The following is a 20076-nucleotide window of genomic DNA, read 5'->3' as shown; positions in this document are numbered from 1 at the left end:
CAGTAAATTGGACAAGTAAACAAGCTTCTCTAAAAAGACTGTGATATTGAAATGGCAGACAATATTTTGAAAGAACTGGTCAATTTTATTCTGCACAACATCAGAAATTCCTCGCATGACATTCATTACCAAGCAATCTTTTCTTGCTCTGACTTCACTGACATTTGTCTGTCTTTAAAAAGCCTGTTCAGTGAAGGACAAAAAGAGGTCATTAGTAGATTTCAGTGATTCAGGGAGCATGTTTGGACTGAAAACAGTTTTTGCCTACACACTGTATCTTGAGCTTAAGATACAGCAAATTGTTGACCTATTCTGGCTGTGTGGCTTTAGTAACAAATGACTCAGATGGATTTGTGAGCAGCTTTCACTGTGTAAGCTAGACAAGAGACAGCAATGTACACTAGGTTATTAGAACTATGCACCAATGAAGAATTAGGTAGTATTTCAATGAGGCATTAGTATTGCAGTTAAGGGTGGTATTTCAGAGTTCATTAAAAAGGACGTTCTTCAAGACTAACCAGAGCACTTCCTGGCTCAATTAAATATGAAAAGCATTCTCCTGTTTCAGACAAAACATGAGTGAAAAAGGGAGTGAAAAAAAAAGTCAAATGTTTACTGATTCAATCTTGTCTATTTTAGCACTGCTGTATTTGCTCGGAAAGATAACAGGACAGTTTCAATAAGAGGGTGCAATGCAAGCATTTTTGTCAAAACAAAAGTATCAAATCGGAACGGCTTGCCAGAGTGGACCAAGCTCTAATGATGTATCAAAGGTGTCCAAATTCAGGACTGTCAAGGACACATAAAATATTTCTGTCAGTAAAAGAAAGAAATCATCTTTTAGCCTTGAGAATAGTATCAGCAAGCATATCCGACATGCTCAGGAAAAGTTATGATAAAAACCTTGTTCACCTCTGTACATGGACACCTTCAATCTCCCACTGTAGAATTTGATAAAAATGTTTCAGGAACTGCCGAAAGGTTCAAAATTAATATCAGTGGAATCAATAGAAAGAAAGATTGCAGAAAACTACTAGTCCTACATCATTTTAGTTTTTTGATTGCTGACTTCTGAGCTTCATAGCTAGACCTGTATTACCTTCTAAACTGTATTTCATCTAGCGTAGAGAGAGTAATTCATTTCTACTCCAGAGAATATGAAATTGTCACCATTTCAAAGTACATTCCCCAGGCCCAGATTTACTGGGGAGAGCAAGGCGTTGCCTCTGCCCTTGTTTCTATCATGTAGAACACCAATTAAACGAATGATGTGATTCTTCATAAGATTTTCAGCTAATCAGTGCATGCTGAAGAACCACATAGTGTTGTGGATTTAACTCCACTTATGAAACCAGAAAGAAAGTTTTATCTGCTCCTTGGGAACAACCGATTTTTAGTCATGACCTGTCTATAAATGAAGTAGGATTGCCTTAAACTTTCTGCCAGGTAGCAGGATGATAAATAGCTTACTCAGTCTGAGAGTTTTAACTGGAAGACAAAATGAAAAATCACTAATAATTCTGTAATCTTCAAGGTGCTACTTTTTTTTCTCCGACAGAATCAGATGAAATATTCAAAATACCACCACCACAAAGTACCAAGCCTCAGGAATAAGTATACTATTATTTAAATAGTATGAAATAAAATAACTTTTTAAAAAATACATTGTTTGGTTATTAGTCTTTATTTATCATGCACGGCACTGAGCAGAACCTCTAAAAGAACAATACATTAACAGCATTTCATTTTTACTATGAAATACTGAAAAGCCATTTATCATCTTTATTAAGAAAAAGTACCTGGACAAGAAAAATGTACACTTCTGGCTGTACTAGCAAATAAATACCTTTTAATATCTGACTTGTATTTCCATGTTGTTTAACAGCAGAGTTCTGTGTAGTACACTTGGCACTTTTCCCTTGCATTTCTTTAAACACATGCAGAGTGACAGAAGCTGCTGCATGAGTAGACAGGTGAAGAAGCCTTACACATACACTTCCTGCAACTTTACTGACTCCACTGCCTCTGTTAGAAGTCCAGCTCTCTCCCCTATTCTGTGGCATCTTTAAGCGTGCCACAGCACCCATAATTCATCACCACATTCCATAAATCACTCTCCATTTTCAGTATCCCTGAAAGCTGCCATACATCTTACTTAAGATACAGATGAGGTGTAGCCATCCCTGCAGGTGTGTGCATTACGTACAGAACTGGTAACCAAAACTCCGGCGACCCAAACTCTGTTGCTCTGTTGCTGTCATTTTTGAAAGTTTCCTTCATCAAGTTTGAGTTGAAATTCATACAATAGGTTTGAAAGTTACCAGGGAAGTACTGATGAATGCTAACAGTACTATAGCGTAAGTTTCATTTCTTTATAAATAGGCTAAACAATAGGCTAAGGATTATGTTTCCATTAAATATTTGTCTGGAAAACTAGATACCCTTAGCACATCACAGGCTTTCTTTGACATGCTATTAATGTAAATCTCACATTTACATATAGCCAGTGTAAATCAGCTTCTCTCAGGTTACTAAGGCCAATTTACCGTATTTTTTTTCCACTTCTCTGAAATGAATCAATTACTGAAAATATTATTTTTATGCAAAATTAGTCCACTGAGAACTGAACGAAATCATCAGTTCTTGTCACGTGAATTACCATCTCTAAATGCCAGATATTCATCCTGTTAAGATACTGATCACTTGGGTTGGATTCAATCTGAACTAAAATTAAAACCATTTCTGTTCCATTACATGCTCCCTTATCAAACTGGCCTTCTACAGAGGCAATTTTTGATATTAAAACAAAAAACAAAAACAAAAAACACAGAACACAAAATAAAAGCGTTTCCACTAAGTCTAAAATGTCATAAATAATAAATGCACGCTTCCTCTCTTTCGTTACAGCCCAATTTATGAGATAACAGCTCTATTCCACGTTGAATGATTTAATTTAATGATTTTATCTTGGTACTTTGTGAACCACAGTTCGCTCCGTAAAGTCAGTATGTTTCCTTTCACACGGTTTGGCACAACTGGCATTCCATATCAAGAAAATGATAATTTTGTTTACTGCAGAATCCCCAACAGTCTATCTCCAACTTTTTCTATTAAGCCTACGCCCTGGGCATAAAATCTAGAAGTCAGAGGAAACATATCCATATATCAGGCAGGCAGCCAAATCAAACCTATGCAGAACTCTGACCTCCTGCATCCATTACAAGATGCATTACACAAACAAGGAGTCATCTCCATTCCGAAACAATGCAATAAAAGCATCAAAATACGTATCCTAATGGAGTATATAGATGTGGATTTACGTTTAGCTCAGTAATAACAAGATAAGATCCATATCAACCTTCAAATTCTCTGGCAAGGGTACTGGCCCGCCCCTCAGCATGAACTAAACAACACTTGCCTAGCTCCAAATAAGAAGATGGTTTGGTGCAAATATATTAGAAATGAAATGCACAAGGTGGAGGGAAAGCATATTTATTTCTTCGTAGAACTTACAGCTACCATTGCAATTTCCCCAAAATGGAGTGGAGTGAAAAGAATGCCAATGTAAGCATTATTAAGTTAACTACAGGATTGTAAATGTGGGAGGCTAACTGTGCTGAAGTTCAGACCACCTATTCGCATTTATCTCATAATAAACAAATTCTCCACTGGCAAAAAGAAGTTTAAAAATAAGAACTTTAAGGTTTTGAATGAACTTAACTGAAAGGGAAGAGGATAGAGATAATTCTTCATGCATTTGAAGGGGCACATATGTAAAATGAGATTGTTAGTAAAACACTATGAGAGATTTCCTGGTTAACATTATGTACATTGTGTTAGGTCCCTAGGAGTTCAGTGACACTGGAGCTCCTCTACGCTGTCTGTAGCATGCCAGTACATCATGGTTCAGCCTGTAGGACTACAGACTATTCTTTTTTGTCTCATTTCTTATTCTTCAACTTCCTCTTTGAACACTTTCCAAATCAAATATCTCAACACTCATGAGCTAACAAGCAGTCCTAAAGCAAGAGATAAGGGAAGTAATCTGCTCCAAGATCTTGGAGCACGAGTCAGGCCAACATACTCTGCCATTCAGTCATCAGCACCAGACCAGGGAGGGACAAAAGGAAACAAAGCTTTCCCATGCAAAGGAGAGGAGGGAAGACAGACAAGCCTATGGCAGACTGTACCCCACATTCCTTTATTCAAAAGAGGAGACGTTTGTGCTGAAGCATCATTAGTCATCCTAGTCACCACTGCCATTGGTCACATGACATCTGCAGGACTTGCCCAGAAAACATCTCTTTCTGATGTCTCCAGATAGGTCTACCTGGCTGAGACAAGTAGCTCCGGTAGGACAGACTTCTCCACAGTCATGGGCTTTCCTTCCTCTCTGCTCTAGGAGTTCACAGGACTGAGTAAATGCTTAAACTCTTATTCAGAGATGATTATTCAGGCAGTCTCCTTTGCTTCACCAATTCCCTCCTACCTCTGTGGAGGTCAAATCTCACACCCCTGAAGGGGAGAAAACCAAATTCCTGGCCCCTATTCTTCCTCCCGACCTTTGTTATATATATTTGAGTTACTTTTTAAAGCTCTAACAACTACATTGCCTGATAGTCTTCTGTTACTTTACCATCATCAAAAATCAGAATTAGTAAGAACAGATGCTAGTTCGCTGTGGTTTACCCCAGCAAGTAGCTAAGCACCACACAGTCATTTGCCCATTCCTCCCACTTCCCAGTGGGATAGGGGGAAAGAATAACAAATAAAAAAAGAACGTGTGGGTTGACATAAAAACTATTTACTAAGACAGAGAAAGGAAGAAGGAAAAAAGATTATTCCTATGATTATACATATATACACACACACAAAACAAATGATACGTAAGCAATTGCTCACTACACACTGACTGATGCCCAGCCAGCACCGAAGCAGCAGTGGGCCACTTGACCAACTCCCTCTGTTTTCAAGCTTTCTTTTTCCACATCATGTCATATGGAATGGAATATCCCTTTGGCCAGTTTAGGTCAGTTGTTCTGATTTTGTTGTGCCTCTCCCTACCCCCAGTTTCTTTTCCCACTCAGCCCCCCTCACTGTTAGGACAGTTTGAGAAGCTGAATAACTAACATGTCCTTGGCTCTATACAGTGCTGCTAACAACTAAAAACACTGACATGTTATCAACATTGTTTTCCTAAAACCAAAACATCCCAGATGAAAACAACATAGTTTTGTTATATTTCATTAGTTTCATTTACTATTTTTAAGTTACAAGTTTGCTTGTCTAGTTATTCCTAGAAAGCCTGTGCCAATAAAGAAATCACTTCCATCTGGTTTCTGCTAAGAGTCTGCAAAAAAATAACCAGTTCCACTCTGCCTGAAGCCTCTGACAGAACTCCCACTAATCAAACAGGACACAGCTTCATGTACAAATAGTGGTTCCGTTCTTTGACCTCAACAGTGACTATATCTTTCTAGCTTTTCTGATACTTCATGAACTCAGTCAAGGTAATTCATCTTCCCATATCACAAAAGAAGTACAAGAACAAACGCTGTCTGCTTAGGAACATCTTGCCCTCTTGAGAGCAGTGCTCTGAACCTTGCCATCCCCAGCACAAGCCCTTGAAAGCAGGGAGCAGAGGTTTTATTTGCACTGTGAAGCTTATGGATTATATCACGCACAACATCTAGATCTGATTTATCACAGTGACAAATTTGATTTATCATACAGGAAAGTTATCATTTCACTCTTGCCACCAAAAGACCATATATCTCCCTTTACACCACTGTCAAACTCCAATTCTGTTTGTGCTCAAGTCATGATGTTATAGTATAATCTGATGTTTACAAGGCATGGCTCAGCCATGCCTTGTAAACGTCAGTACCTCCTGGATGTCTCAAAAATCGGGCACTGCAGCTGCTGCTGCTCAAGTTTGGCTAAAAGACAAAAATAGTCTCAGAATAAAATCATCAGTGGTTCATTAAATAGATTTCTAGGCTTCTACAGACTGATGGACTTTGATACATACTCATACTTCCCAAAACTAAATTATTCACATCAAAGCCTGTTAACACCACTAATACTCTGGAAGAAATCCTCGTAGCCAGGAAATTGGTCTTAATGCAAATGAAAATTGGTTCTTCCACTCCATTTTAGACCCCTCATTACTAGACTGTAAATTAATTTGTTACATTTCTGTTTATTCATTACATTTTGTTTTGATTTCTCCCAAATAAATCTTGTGGTCAAAAAATAAAATTGTATATGAGTGGTACAATTTTTCTTTAATAGCCCTTAACAGGTCAGCACTTGCCTAGGAATTACAGTGCCATTTAACACAGAACATCTTGCAAAAAAAACCTTTTCAAGAGTTTCAAGAAGTAGCAACTTTTTGCCAGTCAGTAAATTAAAGTTTTATGAAGGGAATTTATCCTGTATCTTACACATTTACTCTATCAACTACTCCACAGTGTCCTATAGAAGTAATTTCCTGTAATAAAAATGTAACAGTCTGCAATGGGGGAATGGACCACTAATGAAGATGATGGGGATTTTATGTGGATGCGAATTTCCAGAAGATTAAAATGGTTTACGAAGTAGTGCAAAAGTGCCCACTACAAACCAACAAAACAAGATTTGCACAGGCAGTTTGCATGTCCTTCTTACATATAGGCTTGTCTGAGAAATGCTTTTGAGTAAAAGGACAAGGGGTTAAGCATCCTGTGCAAGGGTTTCTGTTTCAATTCATTAACAAAAGTTACAGAACAGGCTGGTCAGGATCCCTCAGCTTCTCAAGAAAGACTGGTCTCCAGTTGTCTGTGTGATCTAATCTGCTTATTCACTTGTAATGTTGTTGTTTTTGTTTTGTTTTTTAATTAATCAAGAAAATTCAACAACCAAGCCCAGAAGGTCACGTTTTTCATCAAAGGTAATTTCTGCTGCACTTCCTCTTTTTCAAAGACTGGAAAACTAAGGAGGGAAATAACTCCCCAACCACCACAACAATCCACTGTGGTTTTAAGGGAATACCGACCTGAAATTGATTTTGCTAGACCCCTTGCTTGTTATCAAGTAAACTATGTTTCTGTAACTCCTATAATTAGATAATTGACAGAAAAGCTACACTTACCAGGTGACAAATAGGAGAAAAAAAAGTCCTGAAGTTCAGATAGACACAGCGACAGATTCACTGCTAAAAGTAGGGCATATTCAAACTGGGAATGCTCTCAATAGAACTTTTTCACAGTTAAGTCTATTCAAGTAAGTGATACTCAATGACAGCTGGGAACCAGCAAAAATCAGAAACAGACTAAACTCTACATTCAGTTTTAACTGACACACCATACACATTTAATTGACAAATCTGGAGTTCAGTGCTTTATATGAGATGAAAAGGTTTTGAATTCTCATCCCTTTAAGGTTAGAATCCAGTTGTGATTGGCTATGCTGCTTCTCTATCCTTAAGAAGGAAATCCTGAACCTCTGACCTTTTGCTTCTGACTGTAATCATCATTATTAACTCTTAGAATCCAAAGTAAGTTTAATCTTTCAAAGCCAAAGCTATTTCCGAATTATGCTTTTACTTCCAGATTAGGAAACCCACTAAGTAGCCTGTTACCTGTGTAAGAAACTAAAATAGATAAATTAGATTCTAGAGTAAGGTATTTTAGTTTGATGCTTTAGGCCAGGTCCATTATGCCAGACTTTCTATTGCTCACAGCTATAAAGTCAAGTAGGAAAAGCAGAGTCTCAACATTTTGCATAACCCTAGGAGAAGACTGAATAAATTTCAGGCAATGAAACTGATCAAGTACTTGCTGATTTACTAAAAAGTGGATGTGTGCATCCTACCAAGAAAATCAGCACCTGCTTCCTCTTAACTGTACAGGGACACATAAGTGGTTCCGCTGGAGTTAGGCTTAGTAGCTTCGCAGAGTCACTGATGAGTCAAACAAATTTGTCCTGATACACCACAGCTGACTTTGACAGTGTGTCTCCACACATGAATATCCACTTAAAAATGATTAAGGATCTCTGTTACATTGCTTATTTAATTTTCTGCCTCCCCAGAAAACAATCAGTTAGCTATAACACTATACTAAGTGGACCAAACAGTTGGGTAAGGTGCTAAGTGGCTCTCAAAGGAATAGCAGCCAGTGACAGCTTTTCACTTCATTTTTCAGCTTTCTAACCCCAAATTGTGCCCCAGGTCAGTATTCCTTTTGCTCAACATGACTGATTTGGATTTGATTAAGGAAATTACCTGAATATTTTTCTAAGTCTCTTCACTCTCAAACCTTTATTTATTTATTTATTTATTTTTCTCCCTGCACACTGCTTATAAAAAAGTCTGTCACAGAAGTCCCTCATGAAAGATCACAGCTGTAGATGGGACTTGGCCTGCCTTGCATTCTTGACAGATCTAGCTAAACACCTAAAAGCACCCATCAGCACTGAGGAATAATATAAAGCTTTGCATCAGATCTTCAATTGTAAGCACTTGTGAAACTAGCAAGCTACTGAAGTCTGAAAAGAAGCTGTTTACAACCCAAAATGTCTTTTGACACTCTTCTCTATGTGTGTTCTTGAATGCACTTGAAAAAAGCCTCTCAATCCTAACTGCAGAGTGTTTAACAAGCATAACTGCTGCTTTGACCTTTCAAAAGACTGTACATATAGCCTCCTGTGTTTTATTTCACTGTAGTCATGGAATTCCCCAATACATGCAAGATTATTTCTCACACCTTTTAATTAGAACCTCCTGGCCATCCTGAACTGCCTGTATTTTAACTCCTTTCCAAGTTTAAAATATACATATAAACAGAATTGTTTCAGCTCAGAAAATCCAAACTTGGATCCTGAGAATCCAAATTAAATAAAACACACTTTCCCCCAGATTATTTTTTTAATTATTTTTTTAAATTCTTCTTCTATTTAATTTAAAAAACAAACAAACAAACAAAAAACAAACAAACAAAAAACCCTTCTTCCATTTCCCCTCTTTCAGTTAAGATTCACAGACTATTTTTCTCTGTTACTAACCCATAGTACTCTGCCTGAATACCTTCTGGAGAGTGCAAGTGAGAAGATTTCTTTCCTCAGTGGAAGAAACACTGCCAGTAGAAAGTCAATAAAAATAATTGTAACTGAAACTTACTCACTGTGTGGATCCTCATTTACTTTCTCATCATATCACCTTGTGGTATCTTGGCAGTATGTCTTGCTTCTGCTTGTGCAAGCCTTCAAATAAACCGATGACAGATACCCTGGCATTACTGAATACCAACTGGAGGAAGCAGAATCTAGGGGAAAGCACAGCAGTACCTTTCCACAGCATTTTTATTAAAGGAGTAGTAAACATCTCTTAATGTAAATGAAAAAAAAAAAGGACAACAGATGTTTACTTGTCACTAGAGACTACGTAATTTGTCCTTAGCATTTTCTAGAGGAATGATTGCTCTGCATTTTCTTTGACTGCTGCATCAATTTGTAAACTGCTGAATAAAAGCTTCCTATTTTGGAACATATGACATTGCTGTGCAAAAAACCACCATGAATGCTGGGAATAAATCATAATGAGAATACAGCCAGCACAGCGCTATATTAATTGTTGAAAGGAACTCCTGATACTCCAAATAGGAAAGCATCATCTGTTCCTGAATTCTGACAGACGAGAGTTGAAAACTGCATTTCTGATGTAGAGAAAAAAATGCTACAGTTTCATTTAGTTTCTGGCTCTGCAGCTGCTTTCCCTAACCCTTCCCAGCTGAAGCATTCCCATGACTACATGGGATCATTCATAAAGCCCAGTTTGCCACAGATGTTGACAGTGCAATATGTTCCCTCACATAAATACTTACTTACATAGAGGTTTAATAATAACAACCTCAGTGTGTAGAAAATTAACTAATATGAAAGAGCTTGCAGGGACAGAATGGCTTACAAGGGCCCCAGGACAGTCACTACCTTTCTAGTCTTTCTGGTTCAAGGTGAGGAATGAGGGCTATCACAGCACACAGTAATAAGGCATAGCTCGGTGGGTGTACAGAAGGAGCAGTTGAGAAACCCAGCACAGGAGCCTCCCCACAGCCAGGACAACCATTGCTCTCACAGCCCTTGGCAGCCAGCAAGCTCTATTGACAGAAACACATGCACACATTCACCTATGCCCAGAATGGTCTGAGGCACAAAGGAGGCAGTGATGCTGAATCACACTTGAGGGATTAAGGTTTTTTTTTTTTTCCCACCACTTCCCTTTAACATCAAGTGGAAACAAACTCTGGTGTTTGAACTATTTTTTATTGTTCTCTAGTGTAGGAAGTGCTGCACCAAACACTCCTACTGTAACCTTGTGCTTCCACAGTGCCAGGCTTTTTTGTAACACCACATTTAATACTGTTACCCAAACTAGCCCTGACAAAAATAGACATAATGGACACCAACGAGGTAATTCCCAGTACTGGTTCTGGTGGCTTCACTGTGGTTATATTACAGTAAAACTTCACCAGAGCATATAAGAACAAAAGCATGAGTAAGATGTACTGTTTTTTTTTCTTCCTCTTTGACATCACATACCCTGAAATTACACAGTGAAAATGATGCTTGGCTACTCACTGTTACTGCAGATGACTGCATACATAAAAATGAAATCCACTCGACCATACTGATATTTTCTGAGCACAGTTGCAGGTTTGGGAGATGCACGGAGGAAAGAAAGGACCATCAGTATACTGCACATCACACCATCAGTTTCTCACATACAGTGACCTGTATAATGTGCTGGAATCCACAGGATGCCAGCAGCTCCAGGGGTAACCTTCATATGCACTTTAACAGCAAAAACAATTTCAGAATTTGACTTGTGCACATATTTCCATCTTGAAAGGGAGAAAAATGTATTTTTGCTTTCTCTTATTTTCCTTTACTATGGCTTAAAAAGCTAAGCTGTTTTAATGTCACATTTTCCCGTTTTTCTTTATACTCTCAGTTAACTCTGTAATGTACAGATGATTTGAAGACAATGAGATTCCTCATGATAACATAACAGATACCAGCAATTTCTGCTAAGAATACCCTTACAGACTGGGAGAAGAGCATCAGATCTGCACTGTTCTTGTTATTTACTCTACTATTATCTTAGTATTATTTAACACGCTTTTACTTCTGGCAATTTATCAAAGATTGTACTTAAATTCAGGCAATGTGATCTTAAAATACCTGTCAGTTTGGTTGCTAAAGGATTTTTAAAGGAAAGAATTAAGGACAGTGAATTGAGTTAATGTGAAAAGGACATAAAGGAAAGTCTACATTACCTGCACCACCTATTCACAACTATATACACCTGGACAAGGCTACCAAGGCCAAAGCATTAGCTGCACATCTTGAACAGCGCACAAGCAGCACCTTGTATGTTGATACTCAGAGTATCATCAGCCCTTAAGAGGGAGGAGCCACTACAGGAAAATTTTCCTTTTGCTCAATTAGAAACAACAACAAACTTTTTCCAGTCCGCTGACCATTGAGTTCAGCTTGCCAGGGCTGTGCTGATACAGGACTGTAATCACAGCTTCCTGTCCTCACTATGGCCAGAGCAAGCTAGTGTGACTACACAATGAAATATACTACATGGTTTCATTCCAATTGTAAAGATTTCTCCAGACCACTGCTTATGGCAATGAACGTTTGTTTACATGAGAATACATGTGTATATATATTTCATGTGTTGCATAAAATGAACTTTAAGGTCATTTCTAGGATACACGTTGCTGACAATGGTCAGCATTCTGACTAAAGGAAAACACCTACATTTTACAGAACTTGGCAGTGTAGAAATGGCCTTTTAAAAATATTTGACATTACCACAAGGATACATACATAATACAGTTGAAAACATCTGCTCTACTTTATATCTTCTAGACAGATCTTTGAAAATACCTCCATCTCCTACCTACTTATAAAACTTAACTCTGATTTTTGTACTTCTCTTAAATAATCTGCTGCTTTTATTACATTTTATCGGTAGAAACTGAGTGCCTCTTGTCCTTCCAGTATGGAATAAGAAATGCAGACACTTAAAAATATCTTATTTTACAGACTGCAAATGTAAAGTACACTGAAAATATTGATCTATACATGATTAATTTCATATTCTACTGAAATAGAAGTAGTGGAAAAGAGATATAGGCAGCACAAATCAAGACAGCTTTTATACTTCTCCCTTCTCTGCCCCAAGAACTCTCTTCTCTAGATTTGTTGTTCTTTTGGTTTCATTACTTTCCCTAAAATTGATTTTCTCTCCCTTTCTCTTTATACTTTGAGGGCACTCCAAAAAACTCACGTTTGCCAACTTACACTGCTTCCATGATGTAGTCCCTTCTACCTGCTTTACTTTTAGAAGAGCAGCAGAACAGGGATCATTTTCACATTTCTTACCATCATGCCTACAGTAGTGTCTACTGGAAGATGTAGTTCAGATGACTGATAAATCATTTAATACAGTGTTGAAGCTGCTTAGAGAAGGGTGGCCATGCCACTTAGATTGAGCATGTATACTAATTGCCTGCCCAATGTAAGCAGCCTACTCCTTCATACATGAACCAGGATCCATGGAAATTGGCATCCATGGAAATTGGCATCCATGGAAATGCCATGATGCAGCACAGCGTCAGGGCTCTCCACAGTCTGCTACAACTCTGGGAGCAGCTCTCAGTGCAGAACATATATATACAATGGTGGCAAATGTAGAGTCTGTACAGCTGGACTGGCATGGTACCAGGGCAAGCCAGCCCATCTGCCCTGTTTCTCAATGGGGTAGATTTACTGGATAGAGGACAGCTATACGAAAATATCTCATGGGTTACACTCCAGCACATGGCACACCCTCGTCTCTTGGGTCATCTGCATCCATGATCCTGATGGATCTGGCAAGTATATACAGATTATAAATACATACCATTCTGTGCAGTGGTTGTTTCAAGTCTCAGTTTTGGTTTCAAATATGAAATAACCAGCACGTATCTCTTCCACTATATGTCTTACACCATTATTATCATCAAGCATACACAGGCAGTGAACTATAAAGAACTCAAAATAACACTCCTGAAGTTACACACTGAGATGGAGGGAACAGCACCAGGAATAGAACTGCCTCTTCATTCCCAGCCTACTGCCCTACTCACCAGGCAGCACCCGCTGCTGCACTGACATGTGGGGACTAGAAGCGCCCCAAGGAACACCAGCTGTATTAAAAGGATGACATTGCAATGTTCTCAGTGCTGGTTTTATACAAAACAAACAAAAAGGAAGAAAGAAGAAAATCATAGAAGACAGCAGTAAAAACACGAAAATGATGCCATTCCTTAAACTGAAGAATCTCTCTTAATGATAAAGGCTATTTGTATTGTCAAACTTTTCAGGATTGCCACTGCTTCCCCCTTCCTACCTTTCATATGACAGTTGCAAGACTAAAATGGATGTAATGGATAATACCAAATTATAGAAGCTTTTTTTCTTTTTCTTTTCTTTTCTTTTTCTTTTTTTTTTTTTTTTTTTTTTTTTTTGGAACTGTCTGTACTCTTTATTAAGTTATCAAGGACAAAAAAAAACCAAAATAATTATTTAATTTAAAATAACATACACATAATGGTTTTCCGAAATATTGCAGCTATACCTTTAAATGGACAATTTCTCTCTCACTACATGACAGGCTGTATTTTCCATACAGAGAACTAGGCCTTATTTGGCATTTCACTCTTCTTCCTGAACACACTGAAAAAAGAAAATGGAAGCATAAGCAACAAAAAAAACAAAGCACACAAACATGTTGGTGCACACTTCTGTAAACCTTCTTCCTTGAATAGCAACTAGAATGCCAGGTCCTTAAAAAAGGCTAACACATAATGTGAATGAACCAAGAAAAGTGGGAAACTATACAGCCTGCAACGATAAACGATGCCATACTATCTCACATGGCTTTGACATGTTAAACTGAAATAAAAAGAGAAATAAACAAATGAGAAGGAAAAACGTCAGCTGACCAGTGCTAAATGAATTTTGTGACTGCAGTGGTGCAATATTTTTATTTTCTGCAGCAATTATGTAGTACTTCTGAAGTCTACACCACACACTGATGGCCATGTTTGCAAAAGGAAACAAATCTCCTGCACATTGTGTGAAAATTGCTCATTGCCACGTATGGTAAACATAAATAAAAACATATATTCACATAAACACACTGTATAAAATACAAGCTATTTCAGTTTTTCTAATGTATTTTTTTTTCTTTTCATATGAGGCTTTAAATGTGATATTTGATTATTGCTCTCTGAAAGAAAATCCAGCACATCTTAACTGAAGCATTCCTTAAGCTCTTTGGGAATTCAACTCTCAGACCTTATTTTCTGTCCCGTTTCAATCTTCTCTATGTGACTGAAGTATGTGGTTGTTCGCTAGTTTTAGAATTCCAAAAAAAAAACCACCAGTCTGAAGCATAACTTACAACCAAAAATACTCTGACAACACAAGTAACCATAGAGCCCAATGACTTAGTTGTCTGGAGTAAAAGTGAATATTCTCTTCCATTTTTATATGGTTTGAAAGGTCTTCACAATAATCAGCAGGTTAATGGAGACCTCAAGGAAGAGTAAATGGTAATTTACGGTGAAAAGTTATAACCACAAGCAATTATCTGTCTAAATAGATAAAGCCTTTCAAACAATAGGCTTTCCTGTACAATTGCTGGTGCAGTCACTTATTTGGTGACAAAGATTTGGATGGCATTCAACCAGTGCCAGAACCACCAGATTCCTCTGGCAGTAAAACAAGGAACCTGTTTCCCCCCACCTGCAGCTGGGGCCTAAGAAACGACACTGGAGAAGCCAGTATCTGTAAGAATAGACGACTATTAAATGTAAAGCCTCAGGTATCTTATCAGCAGTATACTCAAAATGTAATTGTATATATATTTTATCATTGTAAAATTAAGGGTTTCTCATGTGTTTGTGCCCAAGAGAGAGATTACTTCCTCAAGTATCACGGAAAAGGCACACAAATACTTAGACCTGAGCAAACACAAGCCTGTCCAAGGACTGCAGAGCATGTTTGAGTTCTACTCCAGAGCAAGATCAGAACTGCAGATTTTACAGCTGTCAAATTTTTTTTTACATGAGAGGGGATTATTTCCATCAGCACTATTTCTCTTCTGAGAAAGAAAAGAAGATTGGATCTCTTCATTTACATCCTTCTGAAGTATTCCACTGTACTGCTCTGTCCATGTTTACAGTGACACTATCACTGATAAGGCAAAGGCCAACCCAAGCCTTAAGTTAACCCAGCCAAGACTGCTGGACTTCTAGCCTTCAATGATGAACCTTTGACTTTTGGAGTATATGTTTTCCTAGGATCTCAAACAAAACACTGTGGCTAAATAAAGGGCAAGAATATTAAACCATATAGCTGGCTCACAAGAATGCAACAGTAACTTCAGAGAACTTTTCCATTTGGTCTTCAAGACATTCATCAACAGAACTCATCAGAAATCTGAAACTGAGTAATATTTTTAATGTGAAAACAGAATTGATCAACAACATAAAAAGAAGACAGCAAAACAGTACTTTTTCTCCATTATGGAAATTGTATCATTCAAAATAAATAGCTTCTTCATGTCCACCAGCTGCATCTAAGAGTTACTTCCAAGGCTGACAACTATTTGCACTATTTATATAATTTAGAAATATGAAGTAATGATACTATTAAAATACTGCATGGAGATCCTGAAGAGACACAGGGCATAGCCTATATAATTTTTTTCTAACATGAATGGAAGAATAATCCTTCATTGAGTTTCTAGCAACTAACTGTCTTACTGAAAATGACAACTCCAGAAAAGCTAGAAGTAACAGCTTGATATTACAACAAATAAACTGTAAGAATAGTATTTTTTAAGTAAATTTAAACACACTATAGATTTCTTGTCTGATCTTCCTTAGTCACCAGTTCCTGTTTTTATGCTTCTCTGAACTCTTTTTGTGCAAATAAAGTGTTCATTTCCAAACCAAAACAATTCAACAACATTCAATAAACAGCGGATTTTAACTGAACTTTTCAAGTGTACATCAGCTAAATATTACCAATTAAATATTCAGAAAACAAAACAAAACAGAAAAGCTATCTTTGCCTTATTTTATACATTTTTATTTAAAATCCAGTATTCTTGCTACTGTATGTAAAAAAATAAGAGTGAAGTTAACATTTTGCAGTGAACATTTAAACTACTGTTGTGTCAGAAATTACTACTGCTTTATTATGTACTTTTCTGTATAATGCCAGCAAAATTTCTTTCAAACCTCTGTATTTCTGAATCTGATCATGTCTCCAGTGAATTTGGAGAGACGAAGAGAACAGAGGCAGAAAATTGTCTCTTTTCCTAACGTATTTTGCTGTCTAGCCTTACTGTGTATAGAGAAACTTACCTCCTACAGATTTTGAGAAGGTAAAAAGTAAATCCAATACAAAATGCAGTTCTAAGGCGGTGAAGAGCAACAGCAGTTGAAAGCACAGGCATCTTACATCACAACACATCAACTCTCAAATAATTTAGAGATACTAATGCAGCATTTAGGACCAGCAGTTTCATTATTTTAATGGGAAACATCTCTTAGGATACTTCCAAAATTGAAGAAACTTTAATAAACTAATATGTATCTCAAAGATCAGAGCTCTAGGCATGGAAGACATAAGGAAAAACTCGTAACAGCATCTAATTTACAAAATAACTAGGAACACCTCTATCACTAAGCACTTCTGCTAATTCATGAATAGAATCTCTGAATTCAACCATCTGCACTTTCAATCTGCAGATTTAAAAACAAAGTTTAAATCTGATTTTGTGACAGCAGACTTCCTTAAAACTGGTGGACCACGCACTGTCCTCATTTAAACACGAGCGCTCAACATGTCTAATAGGTTTCTGTGCATGTGTATGCAAATTATTAACATTTCTATAAGATGAAAATGTCAGTGTTTTCATGGTTAATTGACATACATTATCTAACATTTATTTATATAATTCCATTTGTGTCTATTCCCTTCTCATTTTGTATTCAGAAGGAGAGAAAGGCAGTCTTCAGCTGACCTAATGAAAACACTGCCACGACAAATGAGAAACCAACCTGTGTGCAATGGAGTCCAGCCGGAGAGAATGCTAATTCTCTGCCTCAATACTGCCTTCAAAGAGATTATTCAAGCCTCTCTGACATGGAACACAGTGATCAGCCAGCAAATGCTAGAGATGAAAATAACCTTTATCTGTTTTAACAAAAAGGTGAACTAAAAAAAGCAGTCAGTCATGTCCTGAATGTTTACTACTAGCAATGAACAAAGTGACTTTATTTAGCGTTTACTGAATAACTTTCATTGATAGATTGGTTAACGTACGTTTTGGACCTATAAATCAGTTTACTTCATCTGTATGAGGCAACAGAAAACTACATACAGCAGAGCTCTGAAGTTACTGTCCTTGTAAACTGGGTGGAAGTATTTACAGAGTTCAGGTATCAAATGCCTGAGGATAACTCAGATGAAAAATGTGGCACAGATCCAGTCTGTCCAAGATGCACAAATGACGTGAAGTCAGGAAATGAATCAAAAGACTAAGCCTAAGAAAAACTTTGTTGAGATTATGATACCACTGGCAAAATGACTGAATACACCTAATTCATTAACAAACACTTTTGCTCATGAACCCTATTCTGAACATATTTTAAACTTGTAATAATTAGTGCCACAAAGAAGCCAATATATTTTGTCTTAGTCTAATTCAACCAGAAAAGGTCTTAATGAGAGGAGGCAGATAACATTATCTGCAGTAGAAATATTTCTAAATGAAATCATTACTACAGTCTTCTGCATGAAGCAGAATTTTATCTAGTAAGAATCAGACAGGGCAGTACCTTGCACATTATAATTATATTAATATCAAGCTTTTATGTAGTGCTTTCCATCAGCAATATCAAAGCACTTTATAGAAGGAGAAGCATCAATATTTCCATTTCACATATCGGGAAGCCAGAGACAAGAATTATCTGACAGGGTAAACATTAAGAAAAGATGAATACTATTTCTAGACATTGAAGATTTTCTGCAATTACAGGCAAGCATTCATAAAATCTTATATGCAGCTGACCTCTCAAAAGCAACAGAAGGATATAAGGGAAAAAAATAAACACGCATCAGCAGCTGAAAACAGGATTTTTTTATCTGTATTTGCATATCTTCCACTGGTCCCGATGAATAAAGCCACAAATACTGCGAAATTACATCTTCTTATGCGGTCCTACTACACAGAAACATGCTATGTACTTGGTAACAGGGACAGATTAAATTTCTAGTGAGATTTTTAAACTTAATCTCTAGAAGTAATGTTATTCAAGGTAGCGCAATAGTGATGTATGAATTAGAGAGCAGTAACACATGGTGGTGAGTTACCATAAGAAAAGGCCCTGTTTTTGTCCTGACATGGAACGGGACCGCCACTGATCATGCTGACAAATACATTCATCATTTTACATGGAGTTCAGTAACCATTCAAGTGATTTTTACTCGTATTATTTTAACTTTTCCAACACCTTTCCTATCTTATTTAAAAAATAAAAACGGGCACATCTTCTGGAAAGTGGAAAAGGTTTTAAAAACCTTGCACAGACATCATTTAGTGTGCAGAGTACAGCCTGGTAATTCAATACAATAAATACAAAGGCTAGCAGTCACTGTAACAAACATAGATCTACAGAATGGCAGTCAAAAATCACTACTGTTGCAAACAGCAGCCAGATGGTTGGGGAATTTCTGAAAGAGGAATACCCAGAACAGTTAAAATGAAAAACTAAAAACCTTTCAACCAGAGCCACTAACCTTCAACTTTTTCTAGAGCTTCCCCACAAGTTGAAAAAAGTACTTAGCATCCTGACACAAGGAAGCAGTGTTCCCTTGCAGCAAAGAAGGCCAATGATATCCTTGACTGCATTAGGCAAAGTATTGCCAGCAGGTGAAAAGAGGTGATCGTTCCTCTGCTCAGCACTGCTCAAGCGTGGACCTGAGGAGCTGGGTCCAGTTCTGGGCATACTGGAGAGAGGCCAGCAAAGGGCTACAAAGATAACAAAGGGACTCCTATGAGGAAAAGCTGAGAGAGCTGGGACTGTTCAGCCTGGAGGAGGGTCAGGGATTTCATTAACATCCATAGATACCTGAAGGGAAAGTGCAAGGAAGATGGACCCAGTCAGAGGTGCTCAGTGTCAGGATAGGAGGCAGTGGGCACAAAGAGGAACACAGCAGATTCCCTCTAAGCACCAGGCAGCACTTCTGTGCTGTGCAGAGACGGAGCCCTCATACAGGCTGCCCAGAGGCTGTGGGGTGCCCTCCTTAGAGACCTTCAGCAGCCACCTGGACATGGGCCTGGGTACCCTGCTCTGGGCGTCCCTGCTGAGCAGGGGCTGGGGCAAATGGTCCCAGAGGGTATTGCCAGCATCAGTCGTTCTGGGATTCTGATGCCCCTCAAAAGATCACAAGTCCTAGTTTGGATATTTGAAGAGTAGAAATCTTTTCTGAAATAAAGATCAACTGACTGTCAGTTTATGGTAAGAACTGACTGTCAGGAACAAAATCCTGAATAAGTATCAGTTTGGATCTAACTTTTACTGCTTGTCCTTTTACTGCAAGGATCCCCTTCAAATTCAAATTAATCTTTTTAGCTTAAGAAGGTATAAAGAAAAAGACTGGAAGTCATTTTCTTATTAATTTGTTAAAAGGAATTAGAATTTCCAAGGACTGTTCTTACTCCACTCTATAAGATTAAATTTAGGAGACCTCATTGCACTCTACAACTTCCTGAAGGAAGGCTGTGATGAGGAGGGGTTTGGCCTCTTCTCCCAGGCAACAGACAGGACCCGAGGAAATGGCCAGAAGTTGTACCAGAGGAGGTTTAGGTTAGACATAAGGAAAAACTTTTTCTCTCAGAGCATGGTCAGACACTGGAATGGCCTGCCCAGGGAGGTGGTGGAGTCGCAGTCCCTGGCAGTG

The sequence above is a fragment of the Gallus gallus genome, chromosome 1 (assembly GCF_016699485.2).
Source record: "Gallus gallus isolate bGalGal1 chromosome 1, bGalGal1.mat.broiler.GRCg7b, whole genome shotgun sequence".
Taxonomy (NCBI): Eukaryota; Metazoa; Chordata; class Aves; order Galliformes; family Phasianidae; genus Gallus; species Gallus gallus.
Note: the sequence above shows the minus strand (reverse complement) of the source record.